The sequence below is a fragment of the Cryptomeria japonica genome, chromosome 5 (assembly GCF_030272615.1).
Source record: "Cryptomeria japonica chromosome 5, Sugi_1.0, whole genome shotgun sequence".
Taxonomy (NCBI): domain Eukaryota; kingdom Viridiplantae; phylum Streptophyta; class Pinopsida; order Cupressales; family Cupressaceae; genus Cryptomeria; species Cryptomeria japonica.
The window spans coordinates 373821120-373828178 of record NC_081409.1 but is presented as its reverse complement, the minus strand read 5'-3'; positions in this window follow the sequence as shown (position 1 = coordinate 373828178).

The window sequence follows — 7059 nt, the reverse complement described above, 5'->3', positions numbered from 1 at the left end:
ATATTGATGAGAATATTTTTTTATTTTTTTTATTGAATATATATATATATATATATATATATATATATATATATATATATATATATATATATATATATATATATATATATATATATATATATATATATATATATATATATATATATATATATATATATATATATATATATATATATATATATATATATATATATATATTTAACTGACAATAAAGTATATTTTCAAAACATCAGGTGTACGACCACCATAATTTGATGAAAATTTCATATTTTTCATATTTTTTTTTTAACATTCAAAAGAATGGTATGTAGATCGATGTCATATAATTTATTTTTCTAAAATCCTAAAAAAACAAAAAAGTTATTAAATTTTTACTGAACCTCGGTATTTTAGGTTTAGGTATCACTTTTGATTAATAAATAATACAAAAATAGTAAAAATAATCTTATCACTATGAAATTTACATTTCTGAAATCAAGACGTTGAAAACTATAATGGGTTTTCGTTTTGTCAAAAAAATTCAATCAGGAAGGCCCTCAAAAAATTAGGCCAAGGTAGAGATCTGATGTCGTTTTACCTTAGCCATTTTTTTGGAGGTCCAAGCATAGGCTTGGTGGGACCAAGCCTATCCCGAAGCAAAAAACAAGGCTAAGGGTTGTTTACTGCCCCTAATTTTAACAAACGAGCGCCCATTTTTTAAATTCAAAAAATGAGCGCCCATTTTGCTTTGTACCATTGAAAGCGAAATGAGCACCCATTTTTAAAAATGAGCACCCGTTTCATTAAATAACGAGCGCCCATTTTTGAAAAGATCCGTTGGGCCAGAATATGGCCCACAAGCACAAATCCCAATGATTGAATAATTTTTCAATCATTGCCTGACAGGTATGATCTGCAAAGAGAATGTTTTGATTAATCATTCTCTTTTTTTGTCTTATTGTCAATTTGGTAAGGAGATCGATTCGAATTCAAAATTTGGTGCAGCCATGGGATCAAATCAACGCAGGATGAGGCAAAGGAAGGTTCTGACAGCTGAGGAGATTGCAACAAATAGGGAGGAGGGAATACGTCAACGAGAGAGAAGAGCAAGAATGAGACAAGGAGCTTCAAGTTCCACAATCATTTCAGAAGAGAACATCAATGAGACCATAAATGTTGATGAAGGAAACACAATAGAACCATTTAATTCAGGTGCATCTTCTAATCCATTATTGGATAAATTTATGTCTTCATAGCCCTATGTTTTTTCTCATGAAGAAATTGGTGATTTAGTAGAAGCAGATTACTTATTAAATCAAACGCCAATTGAAATCGAACCCCAAATGAAATTAGAACTCAAGTTGAAACTGAAATTGATATCCAAATTGAAACCCCAAATGAAACTAGATCTCAACTTGAAACTGAAATTGAAACTGAATTTGAAACTCCAAATGAAATTGAAAATCCACCTGCAACTGAAACCAATAATGTGGATGTAGACATGGTAACACCAATTGAAAATGAAACATGTTTGAATGATAATCAAACGAATGAAAATTTTGAAATTAAAAGTGATGTACTAGACAACCTTCATGGCTTGGTTTCATGGAGATAGATTAGGACACATGCAAATAGATTGTTTAGACATTTTTTTTATAATAAGAAATTTGGGTTTGAATGTCAATTAATGGTACAACTAATTAAAATGACTAAAATGCAAAAAGTGATGAAGAATTTAGGCTTTTATGTTAAACCCAAGAAGAAGGATGAGTCCTTTAAACAAGTTGTATCGATTGTTGCTAGTGCCTTTGATACAACCGGAAAGAAAAGTCATTCTAAAGATAAAAATGCGACATGATGGGCAATAACAACAACTTTAGTAAGTCAAACAACTTCTGATAAAAGAATGATGAGTAACATAAGTGGATATCTTAATATTCATCGTAAAACTTTGTCAAGAGATGTAAAAAGAAGAGTTAACTTTGAAAGTGATTCGGCAAACAATTTGTGGACTTTTAGTGGTAGACTACCAAGGTCTAATATGAAACTTACTGGCGAAGTCAAAACTTTGATCGAAAAATTCTGGCACGATAATATGAGAGTATCACCTAATGTTAGAGATGATCTTAAATTAAGAGTTGGGTCAAAAATTCGTGATCCACATCCAAAACACCTATTGGACATGACTCAAACTGAATTGTACAAAAAAAAAATTGGATGATAAGGTGTTAACTATTAGCATTTGTCAAAGGTCTTTTGAAAAGTGTAAATCTTGGTATGTTCAATTAACAAGGAAAGAGTCACATGTTGTTGCAAAACTCATGCTCAATTTCACTACCATTATGATGTATTTCGATATATACGTGTTACCATGCATAGTAATGGAATGTTCCAAGAATGTGGTATAAATATACCACTTGAAATTATAAAGGAGTTTATATCAAGTTTGTTTTGCAACCCACCAAATGAGCAAAAATTTCTTTTCAATGCATGTGTTTCCGGTGTATGTGATATATGTGGCAATCTTGCATTGTTGGATGAATGTTTGCATGAAAATATTTCAAATGATTTTGGACAACAATTAGTTGATGTTAAAATATTTAAAATTGTTGAGTATCCACTAAAGGATGGAAAGGTTAGAAGACAGTGTGATCTAATCACTGAAAAAGTTAGTGTTCATGCATTTATGAATGAATTTAAGAGTAAGATCGTACCTAAATATGTTAAACACTCTCAAAATGCTAGATGGCTTGATGGTCAATTTCGAATATGTAAGGATACATTTCCTATTGGTAGTATACTTTCAGTTGTTGACTTTGCAGAGAATGACACGCTTGCACCGCAAAATGAGGTTCAATCACAATACTACAATTCAGTGCAAGTATCGATTTTTGTCCTTATTGTCTATAGGCATGCACCAGATAGTACGGAAGAGGATCGTAAAATTTTAAGAGAGTACCATTTCTATATGAGTGATAATAAATTACACTCATCTGATTTTATCTAGTATTGCTTCAAGACCTTTTTTGAGAATTTGAGGGAGAGAGAAATTTAGATGACACAACATCTAATATGGTCAAATAATTGCACAAGGCAATTCAATAATGCTAGAATGTTTTATTGGTTGAGTAGGATTCATAAGAAAACTAATATCAAACACATGTGGAGTTTTTTTTATGCTGGACACGGGAAAGGAGAATATGATGGTTTCGGTGCATGTGTTAAGAGAGCCCTTTGCAGAGAGCAACTCAAATTCAAGGAAAAGGCTAAATTTAAAAATGCAAGTGCAATTGTGGATTATAGTGCAGCTTTATCCACAAGATCAAATCAGAACTATACAATTAGACGTTTCTTTTGTCTAGTTAAAGAGGAGAATATCCTTCCAAGATATGATTGTGATACAATCAATGGGTCAACTATATGGCATTCATTTAAGAGTTCTAATTCTAACACTTGGACTATATGGACTAGAGAGCTTGCATGTTTTTGTCAATTTTGTGTTGCAGGTGAATGGGAAGAATGCGAGAATACGGAATGGGTCGAAGAATGGCAACACAAATCCTTAACACCTAGTGAGACACAATATTAAAATGTTAGAAGAAATGAAGACCCAGATCATGCATTTGCATCAAAAGATTATGTTCGTGTTTCAGACCTCATACAACCCAGTAATTTAATTCAATTTCTTGTTTATAACTTTCAATTATATATTTTTATGTATTGTCATATAATTTATGATTGTATTTGAATTTTAAATTTTAACAAGTTTTATTTCTACATTTACTTAAATTTGTTTTCTAGGACATGTGTATGTTGTTGTTGCACCTGAGGATAATGATGAGCAGGTTGAGTATTGGCTAGCTAGATGTGTAGAACCTAAGAAAAAGTTGATATATGATCAAGTAGCTGATGATGGTTTTTAGTATTCAGTTGGGACTATTGTGGTAGTTGGCACATGGCTACGCAAATACTTAACAAGAAGAAATGGCTTACCAGCTTATGAAGACTACCAATCAGAAAAGAAGATTATACATTATTCTCATTTGGTGGTGGCAACAAACATCAAATTAAAAAAATACAAAGGTAGTCTTGCTAATAAGGTATTGTGGACACTTTCAGTAGAAGAGCATGAGGCAATCATAGACGCATTGCAAAAGAGAGGATGCAGATGGTACATTAGGTTGAATCAAATTTATATGCATGTAAGTTTGTGTTAATTGTGTGAACTCTTTTATATTTAATTATGATAATTATTTTTCTTTGTCCCTTTAACATTGCATTTTTCTACATTTGATACAATTTTGGTTTCATAAACAACATTGTACTAGTTATCTTCTTCTTAATGTTATTTTGTGCACATTATAATTGTGTTACAATCATTCTAATTTTTTTTTGATATATTTATTTTATCGTAATCTCTTCATAGATTAATTGTAAGTTCTTGATTTTATTATTATTTTAAGAATAGGATGTTATTGTAAATTGGGATAACTATTTTATTGAATTATAAGTTGTTGCACTATAAGATGATCAATCACAATGTTAAAATATAAAGTCATAAATAGATCATATATAATCACTAGAGGGAACCAAATCACATAACAACATCACATATATAATCAATAAAGGGCACCAAATCACATAACAAGACCTGATATCATAATAGCAAGGAAATGACATAATAAAATGTCCTATATATAATCACATAACAATTCCTGATGACATAATAACAAGTCCTAAAAAAATAACAAGGAAATGACATTAAAACAAGTCCAAATAACATAATAACAAGTTCAAGGATAACATAACAAATGTCATCATAAAAAGTTCATAATACAATAACATGACATGATCTAAAATATATAATCTAAGAACTCTCGTGCATCTCATCTGCAGTCCTCTTCACTCCACGTGAAGGTGGCTAAGATGAATCATCTTGTTGCACATGGTCCTGAGATGCACCATCCTGTGTGTGTGCAGTATCAGTGTCTCCACCCTCCTGTACATTATTAAAATATTTTACATGAGAAGAAGATTTAACATGAGAATAAGTTACTTGCATAATTCACTTATAAAGTAATTAAATACTGAAAAATTTAATTTTAAATTTTCATATGACCGTGCTCTACAATGCCCTCACTGGTATGTGGAGGTCCATTGTCATGAACAAGAAAAGTGGTTGTAGTCAAGTCCTGTAAAAAAAAACATTATACGTCAATTTTGATAATCCCTATTGTTGGGAGTATTTAAAACTGAGTGAATTTTATAGGCCCATTTCAAAAATTTGCCCAGCATTTCCGAATGATTAAAATGAGTCAGTTTGAATGGCCTAGTTAGCAAGGGGGTAAAATGGAGCCAGTTGATTTTCAGAGGGTAAGGCTCAGGATTCATGCCCCACACCTTTCATTTGGCCTATTCAGTGATGTGCAACTTTCAGAATTCAGTTTGGAGAAGTTTACCAGGTACACATTTCGAGGGGTGAGCTGAAAGTGCATTTTAGGCACAAATGCAGATTTTATTGATTAGCCTACTTTGAGCGATTACATCTTTTTCTCTGTTGATCGTCATGAAGAAATTCAAAGTGGATTCAATTCTATGCATAAATGTGAGTGAGCTCACAAATTTTCAAGTCTTAACGAATCCATTTGCTCAGTTTTTTTAAGCCAAATCCATTTGCAGTTTCTATGTTTTGGCAAGTCCCTATTTCAATAGCTAGTCGGAGCCCTGTTTTGCACAATTGTAAAACTTGCCTCAGTAAGCATCATGCCAAAGTGTTTCTTCCAGGTTGATGTCAGTATAAATGGTGAGCTACGTTTCAAATTTCAAGTCCTTATGAATCCGTTTGTAGTTTGTGATGTTTGCACAAGTGTAAAAATGTCCCGGTGAGCATCATGTCAGAATGTTTGTTCCGGGCTAATGTTGGTATAAATGGTGAGCTACATTTCAAATTTCAAGCTTTTATCAATCCGTTTGATCGGTTTTCAAAAGGACTCATTTTGCCATCAAATTCAGTTATCCGCATTTCCAGTGTTAGATCAGTTAATGTAGCCGTTTTGGTGAGCGCACCATTTGCATCTTGTCAGTCGGGTGATCGAACTGAGAATTCAAAGATTTAATATGTACTTAAAGGTACCTATGTTCTAAATTTGAGAGCTTACAGAGGTCGTTTGTTATTTTTGAGAAAGGCATCATGTATTGCCAGAACATTGACTTCATCAGGTCCGCAGTGTCGACAAAGCCAGTTGGCCGTTTTCGGAAATTAATATCTCTTCGCTCGGGACTTGTCTTGAGAAACCGTTTGGTAGATGTCATCCTTGTATATCAAAGTACATGCCTGTCAGATGGCAAGCTCCAGAAAGGTGTTTTGACAGGTTTGAAAATTACGTCTTCGCGATTAAATGCGAAAATTGTGGCGTAATTGCTTGAAGGTTGTAAAATGCGGATTAATGATCCGAAAATGATGCCGATCATTTTCAGAGGTATGTTTGAGGTCAGTGAAGCATTCCAGAGGCTAGTTGCTTGGAAACGAAATTTTTTTTTAGTCGGACCCACTTTGGGGCCCGACTTGGCTCATGCCTGCGCATTAATTTTGTGCCAGAATGGTTTTCATTTCATGGAATTTCAACTTCTAGACATAATCGAGGAAGTGATTAATGCTATTGGCTTACTCAAGGTTGAATGTTCTACAATGGTGTATTAGAGATTCCAAGTTTAAAAAAAAAAAAAAAAAAACTTATGCAATGGCTGGCAAGAGCCAAATTCCACAACTTTGCCAATTTCCCCCTTTGTTGTGCGTGGATTTTCAAGTGGTGTAGAGCATGTTGAAAAGGAAATAAAATCATACAAATGCAATAGCTAGCATCCTCCCATGCTCATGTGGTGATGGAGAGGGGGCAGCAGAAGGTGTTGGGCATGAAGTTAAAGAAAGGGGCAGCAAACAAAATCCCCATTCTCCTTGCTGTATGTGGTCTCCCCAATCCCTCTTTGTTGTTGCTTGGCCCATTAGAGTTTGTAGACTGCAGTAGAAGCACCCAAACAAATGCATTTGAGACTGCCAGCATGTTGAAATGCAGCCCCCCT